The following is a 24,936-nucleotide window of genomic DNA, read 5'->3' on the forward strand; positions in this document are numbered from 1 at the left end:
AAAAAAGTTCTCTGTAAATACTGGGCAGAAACCCACACATGGGAACGGCATGCAGAACTCTTTGAAAACATGCCCAAAAATTCATCCCCGGCTACTCAAACAAGTTGGAGAGGGTTCAGAGAAAATCTAGAAAATTAACTTTAGGAGGGAAACTTAAAGAAGCTTGAGTTTTTCACCTAAGAGGAGATACAAGAGAAAAGGGAAACTTAAAATGGTTTTAATGCAGAGGTTTGTAACTCCAGTATGTAAGCAACTCACCTCCATCACTTAACAGGCTTATTACCAGGCCCCAACCCCCTAGAATCTGACTTAGTGGTTCTAAATTGGGCCCCAGGAATGGGTATTTCTATTAAGCACCCTGGTGATGCTATTGCATGTGGTTCTTGGACCACACTTGTTGAAAAACAAGTTGAAAAATGCTTACTAAATAAGTGTAAGAAAAGCCCACACAGCTGTTCTGAATCTCTGCCATAAAACAAGTGAAATCCAGAATGAAAAAAGAACTCCCTGACAGTCAGTTGTTAAAAGTGACACAACAAAGCAGTTGTGTGATAGTAACTGAGCAAGGGTAACTGAGGGGGGAAACAGAAAACAATGCTCGCTCTTGAAGAGTTTACAGTCTAAGATGGTGGTTCTCACAGCATGAAGATACCTGGGAACTTGTTAAAAGTGCAAATTATCAGGCCCCACTCCAGATCTACTGAATCAGAAACTCTAGGTTGGGGTCCAAAATCTGTTTTAACAAGCTGTCCCCCACCAGGTGATTTTGACGAATAAAATGTGAGAATCACTGGTCGGAGGGAAGGAAACAACCAATATTAACAAAGTTATGTAAATAAGACGTGATGTGGTGGAAAGAGGAGTGGTCTAAGATCCTGGCTTCCTTGCACAGTAGCTGTGTGAGCCTAGGCAAGTTATTTAGTCATGCTGAGCTCCAATTTCTTCATCTGGGAGGTGCTAACTGCTTCACTTACTTCATTAGAAAAAAAAATGAGCATCAAACGAGATAAGGTATGTGGCAACATCTCACAATCTGAAAGCTCCAACTAAATGTAAGTTAGTATTAGGAAAGCTATATGCTCAATCTCAGGGAACGGCTGGATAGGATAGAACCATTCATTCATTGTACAAACATTTATAGAGCACTTACCACATGCCAGGTTTTTTCCGTACCGGATACAAAAATAAATGACTTCTGCCACCCAGTCGTCCACCATTTGGAGTTGCTCATTAAAGACCTGGAGTGGAGGAACAAGGCTACCAGAATTTTGAAGAAGGGAGTAACCCACTTGAGTGAAGAGCAGGGAGGTGTAGGCTCCACACAACAGAATCTAATTCCCAAGGGCAGAGGCCTTGTCTGAGTCGTACCACGCCCCCGGGGCCCGGAGCAGCGTCTGGCACCTCGAAGTCACTCAAATACGTGAGGCAGCGCGGGCGGCGGAAGCGCGGGCGGCGGAAGCGCGGGCGGCGGAAGCGCGGGCGGCGGAAGCGCGGGCGGCGGAAGCGGGGCGGGCGGCTCGCTGCCCTTCAGAGGAACAGCTTGAAAGTTGAGGAAACACATGTAGTAGAAGTAATAGTTCCGCTTGAGAGCAATGAAAAGTGAAGGTAATTAGAGAAGAGAAGTGAAGGGGGTTGAAGCACCTAATATGGAGTTTGTTATGATATTTAAAACGTCAACGAAAAAGAGCTAGTGTAAGTTTTCTGGGCAGGTGTTATTTTTAAACTACCTCTTTTGGAGGTCCTTAACCACAGACAGAGGAAGTAAAGCATGGGCCTGTCTGAAGAGTAGATTACGTGTTGGGGATTCTTACAAAATTTAAATGATGAAATTATCTATTGAGTCGTTACTTCATTAATTCCATAATTTATTCATCCAATAAATTATGGAATTAATTGATTCCAATTGGAAATCGGGTGTGTTTTTTCTTCATCTCTGGGATGATAGTAACATAGCAGTGGGCCGCTGGGGGCCTTTCACCCAGCAAGGTAACGAAGCGTCCGCATTAGCAGAAAGCTGTGGGTCGTCTTCAACTCAGAAACAACAGAACAAACAGACGCTGCTTCCAGTTGCTGATGGAAGTTAGTGGGCCCAGATGGAAAGCCTCAAGGACCACTTTTGTTTGCCAGCTTATCTGCAAATGTGAGGAATCGAGAACGGCTAAAGGAGTGTCACTGTAAAATTTCCCTCTTGCAAGTTATGAAGTGTGACTATTTCTTGAGTTGATGGCTAAAAACATTCCATCCACCAGTGAATGATTAGATACACATGTAATTAGTGGTCCACATTCCAAAAAGAAGATGAAACTCATTAATAAATCATTAGGCACTGTGAATTTTTATTTTTTCCACTTCTTCCTGCCACCCACATACTGGTGGCAAAGTATCTCTAGCTATTATTTTTAACACAGAGAGTATGTATTTGGAAGATTCTGAATCCCTTTAATTAAGCGGGCATTGAGACCTCACAGCTGAGCAATTATTAATAATGTTAATTGAGAGGAATTCTCTCCAAAGTGGGAGTTTGGGGGCATTTTCCTAATTTCTGAAATAACTTTTTTTAGCAGGATCTATTTTTTTTAAATTGGCTTGGAAACTCATATTTTGTATGTTAAAAATTAAGGAGTTCTAAATTGGAGGTAGAGCCTTATAATTAAAATGTTTCACTAAGCAGCCAGTGCGCTCTGGGATAGCTGGTTACTGACACCTGGGAAATGGCTTTCAGCCTTTCTTCAAATGCTAGATTAGACTCCCAGCTGACTCAACTAGAAAGCCAGAGAGCAGAAATCAGAGGACCTCTAGCTGAGCCACCAGTTCTGCCCTGTTTCTAGTTCTCTCCACTTCCCTTCAATCAGCCTGTCTGCGAAGTGCTGTCTAGCTGCCTTTCAGAGCACAGGTGTTCCCCCCATACTATTGTGCGGTACCTTTCCAGTGCCTTTTGAGAGAAGATGTTCCTCCATGCCTCTCCCCCACCTCTCAGTATCCCTCTGTAACACCCTTGAAGAGAGAATATGAGCTACTGTCCCTCGCATTAAAAGAGAAGTGAAAACCCCAAACTCTGATGGATTTCCCTGCTTGACTACTTACAAGAAGGCCCAAAGTACTCCTTAGTCCCTCTTACTCCTGCTTTCTAGGACAATCGAATTTTTCTCTGATCAGTTTAATTTTTACCCAACTGTAGCTTTGTTTTATAACTACATACCGATATGTGGTGTAGGACTTAGTCACAAACCTTTGTATTAGAAGAATGATCATAACTAGGATATAACACTTCAATTGTAGTGGTACATAGTATTGGGGTTCAGGAGGAAGAGAAGGTGAGAGGGGAGCTACTCTGAGGGTCACCACCCATTTTTTTAATATTTCTAAAAATGTATCCATTTCTTTGTTGAATCATTGAGGTAGAAATACAAACAGAACAACTTGAATGAGTTTACAGTGTCCAGTATGCCAGCCAGCGTTGACCTTGGGACCTATGGTCAGGGATGCTCATAATACATTGCTGGAATGTGCTTGGGAACATTTGGATTCCTTCTGTATGACTTTGCCTTCAGTTCTTCTGTAGCACCCTTGTGTACAATTGCCTTCTAGCTGTCAACACCACTGAGGTTCACCGGAGATCTAAAAAGAGCTACCCCAACTACTCCTCACATTCTTTTTTCTATTTTTTTTTTTTTTGGAAGCATGAATATGTTGTGTTTGATTATTTTATCTTTTACTGAAGCTTGCCCATATGCTTATACCTATTAAACAAGTTAATATGCAAGAAGCATGTAGAATAAGGTCTGGCAAATGAAGGCACTATATACATCACTCTTATTGCCTATTTTTTCTTACTTGGCCTTCTACTGTAGTACTGAGCCCATGAAACCCGGTGTTATCAAAGCAAGGATCGTAAGAGATGTCCGTAATAAATTATGGAAAAAAACACAGCGAGACGATTTCTTACTCCTTTTTACAACTCTCAGAGCACCATTTGAACACAAAACTCTTTTGAAAACAAAATGTGGTTTCTGTGAAGGATGCAAAAATGAACCTAAGAATTTGACCAAGCATGAAGCTCTTTGTCCTCAACAGTTTCCCTTTCTTTCTTTCTTTCTTTCTTTCTTTCTTTCTTTTTCTTTCTTTCTTTCTTTCTTTCTTTCTTTCTTCCTTTTATCTGTCTGTCTCTGTCTTCTTTTATTGCATTTTTAAAAATTGGGACTATGTTTTTATACTTTTCACTCAAAAATTGTGAAGTTTTGTTCTTAAAAATGATATAAGTTCAAGTAGTGTATCTTTGTCACTTTTCCTCTAGTTAGCCATTGGGAAAACAAGAGAATGAAGGCTATATAGTGACTATGACATTCAAGGTGAAGCAACCTAATAAATGTCTTCCTCCAAGAGAGGTCTCCCAATACCACTAAAGTAGGCAAATAAATCAAGTAGCCAAAAGTGGTGTTGTAGATGAGGTCTGCTGTGAGCTCTAATACTTAGAATTGGCTTCCAAATGATTTTTAAATACAAATATATTATTAAAATTACCAAACTGATATGGCAATTCTATGCACATTCGTCAGGAAGAGGTTTTTAAGAGGCCATGAAGAAAATCCATCTTTCCTGAGGAAGGACTAATCTTAAATCTTGCAAACTCTGAGTAGATTGGTTGGCCTCTCTGAGTAACCTGTTTGAATTTTCAGCACTCTCACTGTCATGAAATTCTTCCAGATATTGCATAAACCCTTTTGCTATCATGGAAACTCACTTGTAATTCTGCTGTCAGTGGAATAAGAAAACTCTGCTAAGAGCCCTTTATATTCTTTGATCCTCTTGTTATTGATTATTCTTGCTCTTCCCACATTCATTATTTTTCCCAGAAGTAATTACCTTTCCTCACAGATCTAATTGATCAATTGTTAATTAATGTCCCTTATACGATCTTCTGAATTGTTCCCAGTTTTCTAAATCTTTGCCTTTCAAAGTATGGTCATTGGGCTTTTCACATCAGTGTCATCTGGGAACTTGTTAGAAATGCAAACTCTCAGGCAAAGTGAATTAGAGTCTGCATTTTCACAAGGTTCTCTGATTATTTGTATGCACACTAAAGTTTGAGAAACACTGCGCATTTAAATAATTAGAACTAAAGACTATACTATAATCACTTTTTTTTTAACGAGTGGTGGCTGAGCTAACAACTGTTGCCAATCTTCTTTTTTTTCCTGCTTTTTCTCCCCAAATCACCCCAGTACATAGTTGTATTTTTAGTTGTGGGTCCTTCTGGGTGTGGCATGTGGGACACCACCTCAGCATGGCCTGATGAGCGGTGCCATGGCCATGACCAGCATCTGAACCGGTGAAACCCTGGGCCAATGAAGTGGAGGGCAAGAAGTTAACCACTTGGCCATGGGGTAGGCCCCCTATAATCACTTTTGAATAAAGTAGAAACCATGAAATTTCTATTCTTGCTTCTATTATTGTTTGGGGGAAATTTGTATGGTGTCATGGGTTAAACATGAAATCTCAGATTGCTGAGGCAAGATCCGCTTCATTTTCTATAAGATTCCTTACCTTTAGGGTTAGTTTGCTTGCTTTTAGTTTTAATAGTTTTCTGCAGTTTGTAATTCACCCACATTTCCAGTATCACGCTATCTTAATTATCTCCTATTAAATGAATTTCCTAGGATTATAATTTTTTGTCTACAATGAAAAATAAGAAGAGAAAATTATTCATCTTTCCAGTAGCTTCTATTTGGGGAATGTCAGCCTAGCTTTTTGTAGTGCATATTTTTCCTCTCTGAGGTAGGAAAGGTATAATGTGAAGAACCTAGAAGTTTCTTTAAAGCCAGAATATATTGGAAGGATGCCTTAGATATTGCATCAAGAATTATTTCCCTGCTCACTCACTTCGTGGGTGCTGAGGTGGGCTTTTCCTTCATGAGGCTGGGCCCCTCTTTACCTCCTACTATCCATTTCTTCCACCCTAAAATTCTACCCCTAAATATCTTCCCCACTTACCTCCACAGATAATTAATGTCACAACATCATTCTTTGAAAGAATAAGAATATTGTCCTGGTGGCTGATAAGAAAATTGACATGAATTTATTCTACACAGATCTTTTCTTTTTTTTCTTTTTTTTTCCTTATAATGCCTTCATTTGTACCAGAATTTTACAATGAAGGCATTTGTCAACATAGCCATATTTACCTTTCATCTGTTTGGGGTCATGAATTCACAGATGCAAACCAGTTAATCATTTTGTCAGTATGGACAAATCGTGCATATTAATCCACCAAAATGGTGTGTTGGGGGCCCCAGGATCTATGTTCACTCATTTGCCTACACAAACATTGGGGTGTGTTTCCTTTAAGCTTCACTTGGCAGTAACCATTCTTTTTCTTCTCTCAGCAGTACATGTTGCTGATTTATCCTGATGTGTGAAAATTTTCACAGCTGTATACAAGACACATTCATCTAACTGAAGAGGTTTTTCAGTCCCTATAGGACTACAGTCAGAACAAAGGAAGAAGGAAACTCAGTTTTCCCTGCTCTGTTAGAACAAGACTGGGAACTCTCTACTCTTACTGGCTGGAGCTAGAAAGACCAGGTCATTTAGATGTCTGTGAGACCTCTCGCCAAAGCCAAGAATAAAAGATGGAAAAAAAAATTTATAGTGGTACAACACTCACAATTTATAATTCTGATTTTTGAAGTATTAACTAATAAGTAGTATATTGAAATACACGTTATGATGCTAAGCTGATTACTCTATTAGACCAATTTGGTATACAAAATAATATTAAGTCTCCTGAGAACTTTGGAAGAAAGAGTAGGTGAAACAATGCATTTTTACAGAATTTGGTAAATAATCATTTTTCTGTAGTGCCATTTTATAAAATGTGTGACCTGCTGAGCTTTTTCATATCAAATGTTCTAGTTAATTAGCCACTTAACTTCTCATAAAGTATTATCTAAACCTTCCAGAAATGTAATCGCTCTCACATTCATGCCATAATTCAAGGATCAATAAGAGCTATTCGTGATTTCTATAATCAAACAAAAATATAACACAAATAAACTCTGAATGTGCTCGTTTGGAATAATTTTTCATGACCACTGCTTAGTTATGTGTTTATGACTTTCTATACCCTTCAAGGAGGAGTCCTCTTAGGAGTGCTAGGCTTACCGTTGGTACTTCTGGATACCATGGAAATAATTTGTGCTTTACCGACTGTGTTCATCCTAATCTAACAAAATATAAATTGGTTGTTTACTACCAGGGTTAGAATGCATCACTTTTCAATATCCCAGTAAGTAATAGCTTCCATCTCTTTCCTTTTCCTTTTCCAAATGTTAAGTAGGAATGACAAGATATGAATCGCACTACTGAAAATTGGGTTAGGCAATGAGAGGAGCTTGGCCTAAGCAGAGGATGGTGGGAAGCTCTTTAATAGAGTGTAGTTGGCTGAGGTGATGAAAAGGAGAGAGAGAAGAGTCTTGGCACTGATATTAAGACATCAAAAGAACTTGTTGATATAATTATCATCAATGGGCAATTTTAGAGAAGAAAAAGTGACAAACACTTGAAGTGAAGTAACACTTCACTTATTCTAAGACCCTAGATTCTAAAATCCTAGAAACTGGGAACCAGCAAAGGTTAAGACTGATACCTAGAAAAACCAAACTTCTAGAATAGGTTATTCAATAGACAGTTCATGAGAAAGTTAGGAGGAGCTGGGGCATTTGAGTCCTGATAAGTCCATGCATATTAATGTCATTTCATTGCTCAGTATAGATTCTACACAGAGATGATGGAGAAATCTTTATCTTTACTTATTCTATCTTTATTTCACCAAGGCATTTGGCCTCCAAATTTGCAATTTTAAGTCTTTCATTATATCCTCGAGTATAAGATAGATTGGATAAATGATGTCTGAATTTGTAGCTGGTTAACATGTCACAAAGAATATCAGTGTCCTGGTAATTTTCAATATTAAAGTCTCTACTTAGGCCAAAAATCTGAAACTGCTTATAGTGGGTAGGTGGTGTACCATCTAGATACCACACTTCAGGACCAAGGGTCTCATTCCTTCAGCTGCCTGGAGTGGTGCCAGCCTAGGGTTCATAGCTAAGGTCTTCTACACAAACTGCCCTGGGCTGAAGGAATGTGACTCACCTAAGATACTGCTCCTGGTAGTTCTCTGGGTCTGCTCCCTCCCTACAGACAGCCTGCATCAAATAACTAGTAACAAGTATGAAGGGCCATCCCAGCTTCAGACTCCTGTGTGATTAACTGAGGCCTCTATTGCAACTGCATTCAATTCAACCTCTCCTCTGCCCTATCCTGCTTTCCTCACTCTCTTACAATGTAGTTCTCATGAACACTCTCCGATAACCCACCTATGTGCAAAATTATACCTCATTGTTTCCTGAAAAATGTGACTTACAAAAGTTGGTCATATCCAGGAAGTGGATTCTAAAATGGGATTTTGGAGCTGGATCACTTGCTGATCAACTAGACACAGAGACCCATCACTGGCAGTAGGTGAAATACTGAAAGCCCTCAGTATGCTGTAGCGATGCAATTGCTCAAACTTTTACCAATGGCCAACTGGAATTGGACACCAGAGTAAGGGAATACACTGGTGGTGGAATATGTCATGCATTTGAGAGTTTGGAGGAAGTAGTAATTATAAAGTCTATGAAATCAGATGACTATTACTGAGCTGTTGGGGCATTGAAGAAAGATGATGAAAGACTGAGGAGGATTGACAATTAACTTAAGGTAAATTGTGAAAGCCAGAAGACCTTCTTGGAAGCCTACAAAGAGACTCCCATCTCCTGCACCAGGAGGACAGAAAAAGCTGAGATCAGGGCCAAAACTTAAGTGTAAGGGTAGCTGAGCTGCAGAGAAGGTTGAATTCTCAACCCTGGAAAATTAGCTATGCCAAGATCAGGGCCCTGGTTAGGAAGGAGTGGGATCCTGAGACTTGATGAGGACATCAGGCTTGATGCTCTCAAATCTTGAATCGCCATACTCCCCTGAGCCTTCTGGATTACCAGCAGTCCAGTCCTTGATGTTAAAGGCTAGTTCTCCCCTCTTGATTAAGGACAATACAGAGGCCTCTGCATGCACCCCCCTGATGACTTGCCCCCTCTTACTCTTCTGGCCCCAGCCCAACAACTTGAGTTAAATCACAGCATAACCAGATTGGAAATGTGTTGGACCTGCTAAGGGAGAAAAAGGACTGTACCCAAAAGGAGCTGCTAACATAGTAAGATACAAGATAGAACTGATCATGAGGATGTGCATTAACAGATGTGGAAGATGAAATAGGATAAGAGGGGATTTATCAAAATGGAACAATCTCCTATTAGATAGGATTTAACACCCTGGCAAACACACTGGGAGATAATGGAAAGAGGATTTTAGGGTGGGTTATGGACACTTGGATAAATATGTGGACCACATAAGTGAAGGGATTGAAAGCCTCAGAGAAGTAGGAATCCTAAAGAGGAAATACTAGTTAAAGCCAGGAAACTCAAGTCCACTAGCTTCCATGGGAAAGTCTAAAGGATATTCTGTTTATCAAAACAATGTGGAATGCACCAGTCAGAGCAGCCCGGACATCACTGGGAAGCTCAGAGACAGCTCTTCTCTGCAGTCCAATGCTGGAAAATGGAAGATAGTGTTATAGAACTTGGCTTACTGATAGCAATGGAAATAAGAGGATCCTAAAATGATAGAGGCCAGATGGTAGCACATGACATCAGAAGCAAGGTGGGCCCAATTGTCATAATGAGTGGCAAAGTTGGAGGAGCAGCCACAGAGTGATGAAAAAAGGGAGCTTTGGAGTTGGTTAATAGAACACCAGGGGCAAAATACATGCACAGCAAACAAAAGACTTGATCCATCTACAGATTCAAAAGAAATTGTGGTCCACAAATACTGTGAAATTAAATAATGTAATTCTATATAATTTCATGGGTCGAAGAAGAAATCAAAAGGGAAATTAGAAAGTGTTTGAGCTGAATTAAAATGAAGAAAATATCATAATTAGTGGATGCCACTAGAGAAGTATTTAGAGTGAAATTTATAGCACTAAATACCTATATTAGAAAACAAGATAGGTCTCAAATCAATCACCTCAGCTTCCACCTTAAAGAAACTAGCAAATTAAATCCAAAGTAAACAGAACTGGAAACAACTGAAATGGCCATCAACAAGTAAATTGATAAATTGTGGTATATTTATACAACACAATACTACTCAGCAATAAAAAGAATGAACTGTTGATACGAGAAACAATACAGATAAATCTGGAAATAATTATTCTGTGTATAAGAAGCCAGACAAAAAAGAATACATACTGTGTGATTTTGTTTATATAAAACTCTAAATAATATGAACTAATCTATGGGGACAGAAGGAAGATCGGTAGTTATTTGGGGATCAGGGAGTGGCAGAAGGGAGGAACAAGGTGGCATGAGGAGACTTTGGGGTGTGATTATCTGATTTATAATTATCTTAATTGTGATAATATTTTTATGGTTGTATATATATGTCTAAACTTATCAAACTGTATCCGGTCATGTGCCACATAATATTTCAGTCAATGCTGGACCGCATATACAACAGTGGTCCCATGAGATTAGTACCATATAGCCTAGGTGTGTAGTAGGCTATACCATCTAGGTTTGTGTAAGTACTGTAAGAAAGGAACAAATTTTCCTCTATGCTTCTAAGTTCTTTTGGCTGGTCTAAGAACTAAATTGACATGAGACAGATTAACAGGAGAAAACTAAACCACAGTTTAATAACATATATATATATGGGAGGAACTCAAGAAAATCAACTCACCAAAATGGCTGAAGCCCTTACCTTAAATACTATTCTCAGCTAAAGACAAAAGAAGATGGGGATGGAGAAAGTCAGGGACTTCAAAGGAAGGAAGGCAATTCACGGGTAGGTGAAAAGGAGCAAATGTTTGGAGAGCAAGTGTTTGGCCACACAGAAACAGAAGAATACAGAGGGGAGCCCAACAAACATGTTTTTCTAGGCTCCTCCCTGTCCATCACCTACTGCATGTTATGCTAAAGCGATAGCCCACTTCCTAAGACAGGTTTTTTATCTGAATTCTTTTAGGCAGTTAAGGGGAGGTAACAAGAAAAACTTTCTGAGTCTTTTGTTTCTTAAAATTAATCAGCCTAAAATAATCCTCATGTTAAAGAGATACATTTTGGGGTGGCAAATTTTGTTCCCCTTTAGTACCATCTAGGATGTTTGCGCAATGACAAAATCACCTCAGAACATCAAGTGAGGCATAACTGCACTTTAAAGGTGCAGTTTATTGTATGTCAATTATACCTCAATAAGACATAAATAATAATTAATTAAGGATGTTCCATAGCTCTAATAGGTGGCAGCTTTCTGGTAACGTGGTACGTGATAGGAATAGTGGATCCCATGGTCATGTGCCCAGCATTGCATCTCCTTTGTTATAAAGTGGATTCCTTGATCTAATGGAATATAATGCAGGATCCTGTGTTTGTTGTTAAAACACTCTGAAAGCCATCAGATAGTGGCACTGGCTGAGACAGGCAAGAAAGGTAAATCCATACCTGAAATATGTGTCAATCTGGTGAAGATAAGTCACTCCTCTTTTGAGAGAGGGAGGACTCAGCGAAATCAAATTGTCACCAAGTGCCTGGTTGGTCTCCTGGAGAACTGGTGCTATGTCAGAGGCTCAGCATTGGTCTCTGTTGCTGTCAGCTTGGGCATTTGGCAGTGGTAGTAGCTGGCTCAGCCTTGGTGCATGGGAGCCTATGCTGCTGAACCCATACATAGCTTCCACCTCTGCCTTCATACTACATTTATATACCCATTCTACCAATACTTGGATGGCCAGTGACAGAGGCTGGCTGAAGTCAATCGACTAAGTTATTTTGTCTGCTACATTGTTTAGAGAATTTTCATACTTTATACCCAACCCCTTAAGCCAATCCACATGCCTCTCACTCAGTCTTCCTGGTCCCTGATCTGTCTAATATTTCTCCTTCCTGGCCCCTGGATAAACCAGCCAGGCCATTTGCCTCTACTGGTAAATACTCTTTAGCTACTTTTCATTCACACAAAGTGGATGACCAGATGCACCATCTGAAGTTCTGCTAACTAGGGAGACTTTTCTCTTAATTACATATTTCAGGACCACCTCTGAGTGGGAATATAGTGCTGAAGCACTCCATATTGGGCTTGCACCCAAATACCAAGTGAATCTTTTTTCATCCTCCATCAGCTGCTCAAAGGGATATTTACATTTGCCCCTGGTTTGAACCAAAGAAGAGTCACTAGTGCAATGATGGTGGATATATGTGAGTCTGGTTCACCTGGTCATTCAACGGACATGAAAACCTTTGTCCTACTTGTGCCTGAACCTGGCATTTACATTTAATGTGATTATTGATATGTTTAGGGTTAAGTTTATCATCTTGCCCTTTTTTTGTCCCATCTGTTCTCTGTTCCTTTTTCTTCTTTGCCTTCTTTTGGTTTAATATTTTTTATGGTTTTGTTGGTTTATTAGCTATAACACTGTACTTTGTTATTATAATGGTTACTTTAGGTTTTATCATATACACCTTTAGCTTATGACAGCCCACCTTCAGGTGATACAGTGCCACTTCACATGTATCATAAGAGCCTTATAATAGTGTACACTTATTTCTCCTTTTCTGGCCTTTATGCTATAGTTGTCATGCATTTTACTTTTTACATATATTATAAACCCACAGTATATTATTATTTTTTATTAAACAGTCAATGATCTTTTAGGGTGATTTAATTAAAAATTAAAAGTCATGTATTTTCCGTGTAGTTGCCATTTGTGGTGTTCTTTATTCCTTTGTGTAGATCCAGATTTTCATGTGGTTATAACCTTCCTTTTGGCTGAAAGATTTCATTTGACATTCCTTGTAGTATATGTCTGTTATTGATGAATTCTTTTAGTTTTTGTATGTCTGTAAACATCTTATTTTGCATTTGTTTTTGAACAACATTTTTGCCAGGTATAGAATTCTAATTTGACAGTTTTTATTTTCATTCAATAATTTAAAGAAGTTGCTTGTCTTCTTTTCATTGTCTCCAATGAGAAATCTGATGTCATACTTACATCTCTGTCTGTAACATGTCTTTTTCCTCTAGCTACTTTTTAAGGTTTTCTTACAACTGATTTTGAGCAATTTGATTATGGTGTGCCTTGGTGTCATTTTCTTCTGGTTTCTTTTGCTTGGAATTCACTAAGTTTCTTGGATCTGTGGGTTCATAGTCATCATTAAATTTGGAAAGTTTTTGGCCATTTTTTCTTAAAATATTTTTCTCCCTCACCTCCTTCATTTGGGCACTCCAATTACTCATATATTAGGCCACTTGAAGTTGTTCCACAGTTCACTGATGTTCTCTTCATTTTTTAATTTTTTTTCTGTGTTTACTTTTGGATATTTTCTATTGCTCTGCCTTCAAGTTCTTTAATCATTTTTTTCTGCAATGTGTAATCTTCTGTTACTCTAATCCAGGTTATTTTTCTTCCTAGACATTATATTCATCCCTAGAAGTTCGATATGGACACTTTTTTCTTTTGGTGAGGAAGATTGGCCCTGAACTAAGATCTGTTGCCAATTTTCCTCTATTTTGTATGTGGATGCCACCACAGCATGGCCTAATAAATGTTGTGTAGGTCCAAACCCAGGATCCTAATCCGCAAACCCCAGGCCACCAAAGAGGAGCACCTGACCTCAACTACTATGCCAGCAGGCTGGCCCCTGATGTGGACTTTTTAATATATTCCATATCTATATAGAATACAGTTTCAACAACTGTTTTAGTATCCTCCTCTGCTAATTCTAGCATCTGTGTCTGTTCTGGATTGGTTTAGATTGATTGATGTTTAGCATGGGTTGTGTTTTCTTGCCTCTTTGTATGCCTGGTAATCTTTGTTTGGATATCTGATATGAATTTTACTAGTTAGGTACTGGATAATTTTGAATTCCTATGTCATCTTGAGCTTTGTTGTGGGCTGCAGTTAAGTTACTTGGAAACAGCTTGATTCTTCCCAGTCTTTCTTTTATGACTTGTTAGCAGGTCCAGAACAGTGTTCAGTCTAGGACTGATTATTCCCCACTACTAAGGCAATACCTTCTTGAGTACTGTACGTAATTCCCTGTTAATTACGAGTTTTTCCAGTCCACTGAGGTGAGCAAGCACTATTCCTAGCCACATGGGAGCACCAGACATTATTCTCTGTAATAATTTGGGATGGCTCTTTCCCCAGCATATGCAGGCACTGCCTAATAGTCTGCTCAATACTCAAAAGGGACTCTCTGAAGATCTCAGCAGTGATCTCTCTGTGAAGATCTCTCCTCTCAGGACTTCTGTCCTATGAATTAGCTGCCTTGGTCAGTCTGGCTTCTTAGCTCCATTGCTTCAACTCAGAGAGTTTGCAGACCTCTCTCTCAGTTTCCCCCTCTCTATGCCATGAATGGGGAACTCTCTCAAGGCAGTAAGATAGGGGAATCATATTGCCCACCATATTGGTTTCCTGTCTCTCCGAGATCACCTTCCTTTGCTGCTTGACATCTGTGTCTTGAAAACTGTTGTTTCATGTATTTTGTCTGATATTTTTGTTTGTTTTAGAAGGGAAGGTAAGTATGGCCCTTGTTACTCCATATTGCCAGAAGAAGAAGCTAGAATAACTTTTTGAAGGAATGACTGAAGCTCAAGCTTGAGGACAACATCTTTAGAAGTACCATCTTTCTGGATACAGCATACATCCTAAATCAATAGCCATCATATGGTTCTTTATGCCCAATAAATAGATTAAATGGATTGGGGAACCAAAGGATAGAAGTAGGAGCAGCTCTGCTTAACATCATTCCTGGTGAGCTGTTTGGGGAATTTTGCTTTCCATCCCCACCACTCTGGGCCCTGGAGGTATAGGGATGTAGACTATTTCTACCAGGGAACATTGCAAAACTCTAACAATTTAAGCTATAGCTCCCATCCGGTTACTCTGGGCTTCTTGTATGAAGCAACCAGGATTTAAGGAAAGTTGACATCATCCTGGTGGTGGTAATTGACCATGATTATCAAGAGGAGGCAAGGCTGTCGTTTATACAATGTAGGCAGGGAAGAATTTGCTTGGAAAACAGATAATTCACTAGGACCACTCTTGGTACTCCTCTTCTTAATTTTCATAGTAAATGAACAAAAACCCAACAGTCACACTCTAAGAAAAGCAAGGTAACCAGAGACTCAAGATCCCTCAGGGATGAGGATGTGGATTAATAGGATTCTGTGACAAGTTGGATGTAAGATGTGAAAAGAGAGGATTGAAGGATGACTGCAAGATTTCTGGCCTAAGTATCTAGATAAATGGACTTGTCCTTTCCTGGGTTAGGAAGAACATTGAGAGAAGTAAGTTTCAGCGAGGATCAGAAGTTGAGTTTTGAACATGTTACTTTCGAGATACCTAGTAGATATCAAAACTGATCTTTCAAGGAGGCTATTGGAATGAGCACTGGAGTTCAGAAGAAGTTTGTAATTGCTTACGATATCATTACAGAAAAGATAGGGAGACTTTCAAACTGCTGCATGGGTTCACAGACGGTGTGTCTCTCTCAAACAGCACAGGACACGCCATATTTGGGAAGCCAGAACTCACCTTCATGTGGCATCTGCCCCTTATTTGCCACATCTGCACTTATATTTTTCTCCTCACAACCTCTCCCTTTTCCCTCACCTCCTACCATCCTTGACTTTTCAAGGGAAATATTACAAATATTCTTTCAAGCAAGTATTCTTTGCCCATTTTGGGTGTCTAAGGAGGCCTGTGGTGATGGCTCCGAGCCGAAGCATTTTTCTAAGAAATAGAACATGGACTTTCTTGGGCATGGTGTCATTCAGCAAAGAAAGAAACTCGTTCAGAACAAAACAAAACAAAACCCCCAAAATCCTTCATCTTCCTGGAACATCTATTCTCCCCTTTTTCTTTTTTACTCATTACTCTACAAATATAATGCCATCTTTTGTAAAATCTATTGAACCATGGGTGGTTTCCACATTAAGCTGTGGCCATCAGACCTTTGCACAGGAGTCCATTGGTGGAAAGACAGAGAGCCTGAGCACTGTTTTACATCCCTGAGCTTTGGTTTTTCGGCATCTGTAAAATAAAGGATTTGAACTAGATCATCTCCAAGGAACTTTCCAATTCTGCAATTCTATTAACTATAAAATAATTTAAATGAGTCAAGAAATTTCAATGCTAATTTGAACCAAATGCGAAACTAGGCATAGTTTATATCATGCTCTAATTATAATCATCTAAGAACTGGATTAGCAACCAGAAGATTCTTGGTACTCTTGGCATCAGCAACAATGACCTTTTAGCTTTGGCAAGTAACCTGAAATGTAGTCTCTAAAGAAATAAGCAAGAAAACATTTACCTACCTCAAGGGAGTCTTTTGAAGATTTTATTTGTTAATTCTTTTTAAGTGCTTTGACTCAGCATAACGTAATAGACCATCAGTACTTGGAGTTATTATTTAGGTTTATGAGATTGGGTTTCCACTTGATGTGCAGAATGATTTCTGGGTTCTTATTGTGAAGGGCAAGCAAAGATGCCAAAAACTGCCTGACACCACACAGAGTTGCCTTTCTAAAAAAATTAACATTCTATAAATATCAATCATTGAAGCAACTTTTAAAAATAAACTAATTTATTCCAGCAGTGAGTGGAAATTATTTTTATTAATATTAAAATCATTCTTCTCCCATGATAATAACTGTTAATATACTAAGAATAACCTCATGTTTACTTGGTGCATGGGAATTCTGAGAACTATTGGAAAGAGCCACTGGGAAGGGCTAGAAAAACCCAAGAATAGAGTGAGAAGAAATTATTTTGAACAGTTATTTTTCCCATGTAGAGTTAAACAAGGGACCTAAATGATGCCAGTGGAACTAAAAACTTGGGGAGAGAGAACAGAAGTTCAAAGTAAATACCCTAGTTATTTAGAAAAGTGATCAAAATTCAATCATCTAGTGTAGAAATAACCTAAGAGAACGTATTAAGTAGTTAGTATAAATCTCATACTTAAAATACTTTTTCCAATTACCATGCAGATAAAATCACCATTTCAAACCATTATCTTAAATGAAAAATTAGGTAATTACTAAAAAAAATTACTTCTGCCAATAATATGTTTACTGCCTGCAAAGCACTGGCAAAACTTTCAGTCTGATAGAGAAAGGCATGCTTTCCAAAAGAATAAATTTCCACCTGGTTTTTTCCTACAGTTCATTGATATGAGTGCATCTTTGTAGAGTTCTTAAACACCTGAGCAGCAAGTAGAAGAGGCTGAAATTGTATGAAATAACTACTTTTCTTAAAAAGTAATCATTGATACTTTCCATTTTCTGCTTCTGGATTAGCAAAAATAAATAAATAAATAAAATCAATTTCATTACATTTCTTTATAAATAAATTAAAAAGCTAAGTTCTAGACAAGAAAAAGAGCTTTAAACCAAATGAAAAACTCTCTTTTGATCATGTGGCTGGCCATTTATCTTTCACCTTCTGAATTTCCATTAAATAAATAGGGTGTCATTTTATTAAGAATACATGCATAGATTATATTTATGTGGTAAAGTGTACATTCGACTGTGAAAATCAAAACAGAAGTAGCAGATGGTTTTGCTTTGACCCAGGAGACCACTCACTGAGCCAGCTCAGAATGAAAACCTCCTTTTTCCAGCATGAAGATATGATATTTGCAATTCGTACCCCAAGCTTATTTAAATATCAAAATAGAAAAAGATGAGAAAGGTGGATTTGTGCAAACTGACACCTAATCATCCACATGCCAATGATTGTCCATTTATTTGTGCTTGTTCCAGGCCAGGAGCATAGAGATGGTCAGCTATATATAATCCAGAGAAATAGCAATGCAGAGTGTAAGCACACTTCTTATTAGCGATAACGACTCATTTACACCCAAAGTCTCATTCAAACTAATAAGGTGAAATTTCTTCCTTTCACATTTTCAGAAGAATATTGACATCTCTCTTTTAAGCAAACATGCTATTTAAACTAAAACTATGTTAAAATATAAGTGGTAATGTTTTCATATTACAAACATGTTCTTCACATAACAAACGAATGCAGTATTTACAACATAACAATTTATCATCCCAAATAGAAATGCCATATCTTAATTGTCAAACTCTTTACCAAAGACTAACCTATCTAGAAGAGAGAAGAGATGGGCTTGAAGATGTGTGCCTGACCCTTCTCTTCTAGCCTTCTTGGAGTTTTATTTTCATTCAGCAATTCACTGGGGAGCAGATGAGGCTTAGTTCTGTTCTTACTGTCTACCAGGATTTCATGCAGGACTACAATTTCAAGGTGACTACTCATTGCAACAAACTTGACTGCTAAGGAAAAAGCTGACACATGCTTAAGTTTATTGTAAAGGTAGTCATCTCTAATAATAACATAAATGGTGTAGGGGGAAAAATACATGAGAAACTGATAAATATACTCTGTCTTCCACAGGAATGCTACCCTAATTGTATGTGAACTTTTTAATAAATGTTTATAAATAGATGACAGTGGAAGATGCTGTCACTGCTCCACCCATATCCCTTCTGATCTTTAGATGCCAATGCACAATGGTTCAGTTCCCAATGTGCCTTTACCGCCCCGAGCTAAAACCTGCATCTCCTTGTTAGAGGGCTGCCTGGCTGCCAGAACTCTCCTTGCTTGCACAGACAGCTGGAAGTGCCAGGATTCATGTCATCTCAGGTGCAGCTCCTAAACATTGACTAATCAAGCAATGTAATACTCCAACAACTTGACCCTAATCAGGAAACTTTGAGGGGTTACCTATACTGTTTTCCAAGGTCCCCTGAGGGACTGAGCCATTTACTCTCTTTAGAACTTTGCTTGATAACGCACCCGCCTTTGACCTCCCTTGCTTCCTGTTCACATGTCCCCACTCCCTTACTAGTTTTTCCTAGAAACATTTCCTAGTAAATCACTTCCACATGGCTCTGCCACAAGTTTTGCTTCTGGATAATCCAATCTAAGTCACCTGGTTCTAGATTTGGTCCTAGGTAGTAGACTTAAGATAGGATTCTGGAGTTGGGCCATTTGCTGACAGGATGGCAATAGGAATCCCACTGTTGGAGGTAAATCAGATGATGACCTCTAGCGTGCTGTAATATGACAATCAATAAGACCTTCATCTGTGAATTGGGATTGAATACTTTGCCCCTTCAAAATTCATCCCTCACCTCCCTGTTGGCTACTAAACCCATTACTAGGGTTTAGTCTCAGCATGGGTCATCTGGAAAAGTACAGGTCCTTCCAAAAAAGGGAATGAATTATTCACCAGAAGTACTGCAGAATCTTTATAATACATATTAGTAGCAACCAGGAGAACATAGCTCAAGGAGGATCTTGAGGGCACTGAGCTGAATAGGTGGTGGTGAGCAGAACATAAGACCTTGTAAGGAAGAGTTTGTTGATATGGAGCCACTCTTCCGTGCTTCAGGATTCAACATCCTCAAAACGGTACCTAGAGCCAATCCTAATATACTGAAAGAATGATTCCTAGAAGGTGGAAAAAAATGATGTCTCATGTTAAATGAAAAGGAAATGTCAGAATTAGACAGTATGTTTAAGAAACTTATTATTGCTTACCTTACAGAATTTTAGAATAGCCTCTTAAAGATGTAATTAAGGCCCAGCTTAGAAATGATACCCTGTGGGGTTCAGGCTCCATCCTTCAGGTTGACATACATACCTTGAACCAATAGCCATTATTCGATATTATGCCCCTGATAAGTAGAACACATGGGTCCAGGAACCAAGTAGTAAAGTAGGAATGGACCCCTCTCACCATCATGTCCAGTGCCATGTTGGGGAATTTGTCTTTCCTCCTTGCAATGTTACATTTAGTGTGTCTAGAAGCTATGATTCTTGTTTGGGGTCAGGAGGAGAATTTGTCCACAGTAGGAAACAACAAAAGCTCCACTAAAACTAAAGCTACAACTTTCAGGTCGTTTTGGACCTCTAGTGCCAGTAGACAGACAAATCAAGAAATTCCTATACTTCCTGGGGTAATGATCCTGATTATAATGAGGAGGCAGAGTTGCTGCTACATAACAGGGCAGGAAGAAAGCCATCTGGAATTCAGAGAATCTTCTCAGGCATATCTTGGTGGTCTTTTGCCCAGTTTCAACCACAACAGGCAATTATAGCAAAGGTATGATAATCAGTCCCAGCCCCCACAGGGATGCATATCTGGATCACCTACTTGTCAAGCCACCAGATCTGCAGAAGTGCCAACCAGGAGTGAGGGTAATTTAGAATGGGTGGGAGAGGAAGTAGGTAATTAGTATCCATTTGTAAAGGAGAGGCTGTAGCTTATCCCACTAACCTTTCTCTTGAAGCCCTTTATTTTCTAGAAATTATGATCAGCTCTAACCTGAAGACTCTATGGAATAAAGTTAATGTGAAACATGAGTACATCTGTGAGGCAGAGGGATAGACTGAAGCAGATGCCATCAGTGTTCCATCTATATTCCTTTGGATTCCCTCACCATTTTCATGTATGATGACTTTTAGCATCTTTTCACCCCAACAGCCAGCATCCCTGTCTCTTTGGCTGCCCTCAGGCTGTGAGAATCTACTTTATCTGCTATTAGAAATAGCCTGAAGAGCCTAGGAACCTGTGTCTCCCCTCGGTGGCAGCCTTTAACCAATGACTTGATGGAAAGAGAGTACAAAATACGTTAGCTTCTCTGCAACCTGATCAGGACACGCTGGCAGGCTTTCTCAACCAGGGTTCCCCATCTGAACCACAGAACACAAAACGTGATCTGAGTGACTATTTTCTCAATTCTCCTAAGGATGGTACTCAACTGATACCATTTTAGAGGCGAGGGAGAAAAATTAATTCATCACATCCAGTGGAAGTGGGGGAATTAGGACTAAATTCTCTCTCAAAATTGTTGAGAAAGGTCACCTGAGGTGTGACCTACACTGTCTCCAGACCTCCCCTGAGCAATAGAGCCAAAGTTGTTCTCTTTGGGACTTTAGAGGATGTTATACCCTCCCTCATTCTTCTCTTCCTGGTCCCACTCCCCTGCCAGACTTTCCTGGGAACACTTCCTAACAAATAACTTTTACGCAACCCTCATCTTAAGGTCCATTTATGGGGAACCCAATTTAAGACACTAACTTTCTGAGCCTCAATTTGGTTGCTGAAACAAAAAACCTGCCTAGCTGGAGCCCAGAAATTGACATAGAAACAGAAATTGAGATGCATGAAGAGGGAGCCTTAATAAATATTACTTAGAGTTACAAAATCTAAATTTAACACAAATCCATTTTCCAAAATAGCCCCACAATGAAAACTTCGTTTGTCGGAAGTAAACTGTGTAAAAGTAAAGGTGGCTCGTACAATATCAGTTTCAGTTGCAATCCAGTTAATGATTCCAATAAGAGATTTCCACCAGTAGCTTAAGCACTCAGTTTTTGACTTTTTTGTTCCTTTCCCCATTAATACACTGGATTGTTAATTTTGCAAGTTAACACTTAATAAGAATAGATTAATAAATAACAGTGAAGTGGTACATGGAGGGAAACTTTGCTTTCTTTTAACAAGTTCTATTAACTTCTGGTTTTCTTCCAGAAGGCTCAAAAATGCCAAAGGTTTACCCTTAAAGTATGAGAGTTTAAACATCAAGGTAATAGTGTTCCGGTCATGCAAAGATCTTTTTTTTCTTGGTAGAGTTTGTATTAAAATCTTACTCTCTGGAGTGCCTTATATCCAAGATCGTGTTCTCACGTCCAACTTGTGCCAGAACCTGGCATCCAGAGGCCCTTCATAAACTGTTGTTCAATATAAGAACAGATAATCTAACAGGAATAAAGAGGGAAAACAATCTGTCCATAGCAGGCATGACTGTCAATCCGTGAACCGTCTGCATCTGTCTATACACCTCAATCCCTGGTTCAAGCCCCCAGTTCCACTGGGTTTTGGGAAACCGGATGTCATTTCAGTTTGGGGCTATCCCCTTTTCATGAGGTCATGCTACGTTCCAAGAGTCTAAAATAGTGCCAATGCACTGAGGGGAGGGGAGAGAGAGAGGCAGTGCTCAGTGCCATCTGTCGACCCAGAATTTGCTGAGATATTCCTCATTCCATGTGGTCCCTGTGCTTAATCCTTATTTATATCTGCCCCAGCGATATTCTCATTCCCATTCCATGCTCCTGTCTTCCAGTGGATTCTCCACCGCTCTCAGGCCTGTCTTGGGAGCAAGGAAATGGCATGCTCTTCCCATGCTACACTGAGGTCAGCACACTCTCTTAACGAAGCCATGTTATGCCCTTTCTAACACAAACCAGACAGACATTTTTCCCCTGTGCCTTCTACCCCCAAGGAACTGGAATCCAGAAACAAAAGATGATTATTCTGCTCTTAGACTCTACAGAATCATTTGGCCTTCCCAGTGCTCAGACTGGGAGCACCAAGGCACAGGGCTCATGTCCCCGCCGTTCCCGCCAGGACTTTGCCTCCACCCTCTCTCTCCCCACTATTTTCACCACCTCTTTCTGCACAAGGCCCACAAGGACTTTGTGGCAAGTCTGTTTGGGGTGGCAGAGAAGTGTTAGGGTTAGGGAGAGGAGATAATCTCGGACACCTCTCATTTTTGAAGGTTTTTTTGTAAGAGCCGAGATTCTGGAAACCAAAAACCAAGAGGAGTTTTCTTTTTTCCTCTTCTTTCTGTTAATACATCCTTTCCCTGAAACCCAAGTGCTGAGTGCCCTAGAATAAGGGTAGGGGTGAGGAGCTGGGTTAGGAAACAGCAGGAAGAAACATCAAGTAACATTCTACAAAACATTGTACTCCTCGTCCGTTAAAGTCAAGTAGCGATGTCACCATCTCTGCAGTCTCCTCCGTTTTTCCCTTCCAGTCACATTCCCCCTGCCTCTTTATTTTGCCCCTTTTCTGGCACTTGCCCATCATGACTCCTGCTAAACATTTTATTCCTTTCTCCTCTATAGACTGGGGACTCTCAGACGACAGGGCCAAATCTTATTCATCTTTCAATTCCCAGGGCCTAGCACAGCTCCTGAGATGAATGGGCAATAAATAAGTGTTGGCTGAATGAGGAACGTAACATGTCTTTTAGTTTAGCAGAAGCACATTGCTCATGAGAGCATGGGGATTAGGCCGCCAAGGCATGCAGCGGAGGCCCATTGGACTGCGCTGGAGTGAAAGACCGATTCTGATTCCTCGCTTTGCCCCTTACTGTGTAACCTTGGCCGATTTGCTTTACCTCTTCCTGTCTCGAGTTCCTCATCTTTAAGAGCAGAGACTCTGGAGCCAGATGCTAAATTTGAATATTGCTTCTCCCACGTACGAGCTGTGTGACCTTGGCACATGATTTATCCTCTCTGCACCTCTGATTCCCCATCTGTACAACAGACAGGATAGCAGGACCCTCTCGTAAATGTGTGATGTGGCTTGCATATGTTTATATTTATAAAATGTTTAGAACAGTACCTGGCACATAGAAAGTGCCATTTAAAGTTACTGATGCATAAGTAAAATAAATACCTTTTGGTGATATTATTTTAGCCCCAATCCAGATATTTGGAAATTGATTAGTACACTAGTTTGTGAGGGTAGAAGAGGCTAAGGAGCACTTGTCCTCATTTGGAATCTATAGGGGAAAGGGGGAAATGTATTTTAATCTATACTTTAATGGATATTCCAGATGCTAAAGAATATGTGTGCCAATAATATGTTAATTCATGGAAATAAATTGTCTATCTTAGTATACTCAGCATGTACCTAGTGTCACAGGCACCAATTCTCTAAAATGCTTCTGTTGGTGATCTAAGACATACGAGTCAGCAGTGCATGCTTCACGTGACTCTTAAATAATGAACTCATCCCAGTGTACACCATCTCTGACCTTTGCCCTTCAGCATCCGTGACAGACAGTCACCTAACTTAAAGTGCTAGCGAGAGCCTCTCAGGATTTAAGCCAAATGCATAAATCTGTCTGCACTGTTGTGGTGGGGCATTAGAAACTGGCAGAGAAGTATCAACTTTGTCTTACTGGGGAGAGCGGACACAACTCAGTTGCTCCCAGGGAGCAAACCAACGTAGAAATGAGTACAGCGGCATGTCTCCAGCAAAACTAGAAAAAACTACAGAAACACAGCAGAAAGATAATTAGGTGTGATCAGGTGGTGGCCATTGGCAGTGAGATGGACATTTCCATGAAATTAGTTAATTAGCTCCATAAGAAGCTATTTAAGTCACCCATCTCTATTATCGGGCTCCCTGGTGTTTGGGGCCCCTTTAGGCAAGAATATCTTTGACGTTTTGTCTAATCTCACCCCATCTCTCCGTCTCTTTGCGGGAAGCCATGTTTTTAGCACTTAAGTTGTCTGACGTATCTGCTTTATTTAACAGCATGAGTTTTAGGTGTTGCTTCTCCCTACGGAGGGCCTCAGTCATGTTACACAGGAAAGCCACCTGCCAAGATGGGAACGGCTTTGGTCCAGGAAGCAGGAAATTTCGGTTCCAGTCCCAGTTCCACTATTCACAAGCTGTGTGACTTTGAAAAAGTCATTTCATGTCTCTGGGCCCCAGATTCTTCCTTCACATGAATTTTTTGTTCCCTTCCACCTTTAAGGGACTATAATTTCATTCCAAGATTATTGTAAATTAGTAATAACAATAATAATAATATTGCTAGCCACCATTTTTTCAGTGTTTACCACATGACAGACACTGTATGAAGTGTTCTGCACCTATTGACAAATGTACACGGGGCCGGCTCCGTGGCCGAGTGGTTGGGTTCATGCGCTCTGCTGCGGCGGCC

General features: G+C 39.8%; 1 long non-coding RNA gene across 1 annotated transcript; it reads left to right on the plus strand.

Moving 5' to 3' along the window:
* Positions 1-1,460: 1,460 nt before the first annotated feature.
* Positions 1,461-7,075, plus strand: LOC139076715 (uncharacterized). The gene is made up of 2 exons (XR_011528604.1): positions 1,461-1,605; positions 6,384-7,075. It is a non-coding gene; the product is annotated as an uncharacterized lncRNA (long non-coding RNA).
* The last annotated feature ends 17,861 nt before the right edge of the window (positions 7,076-24,936 follow it).

Source organism: Equus przewalskii, chromosome 17, assembly GCF_037783145.1.
Source record: "Equus przewalskii isolate Varuska chromosome 17, EquPr2, whole genome shotgun sequence".
Taxonomy (NCBI): domain Eukaryota; kingdom Metazoa; phylum Chordata; class Mammalia; order Perissodactyla; family Equidae; genus Equus; species Equus przewalskii.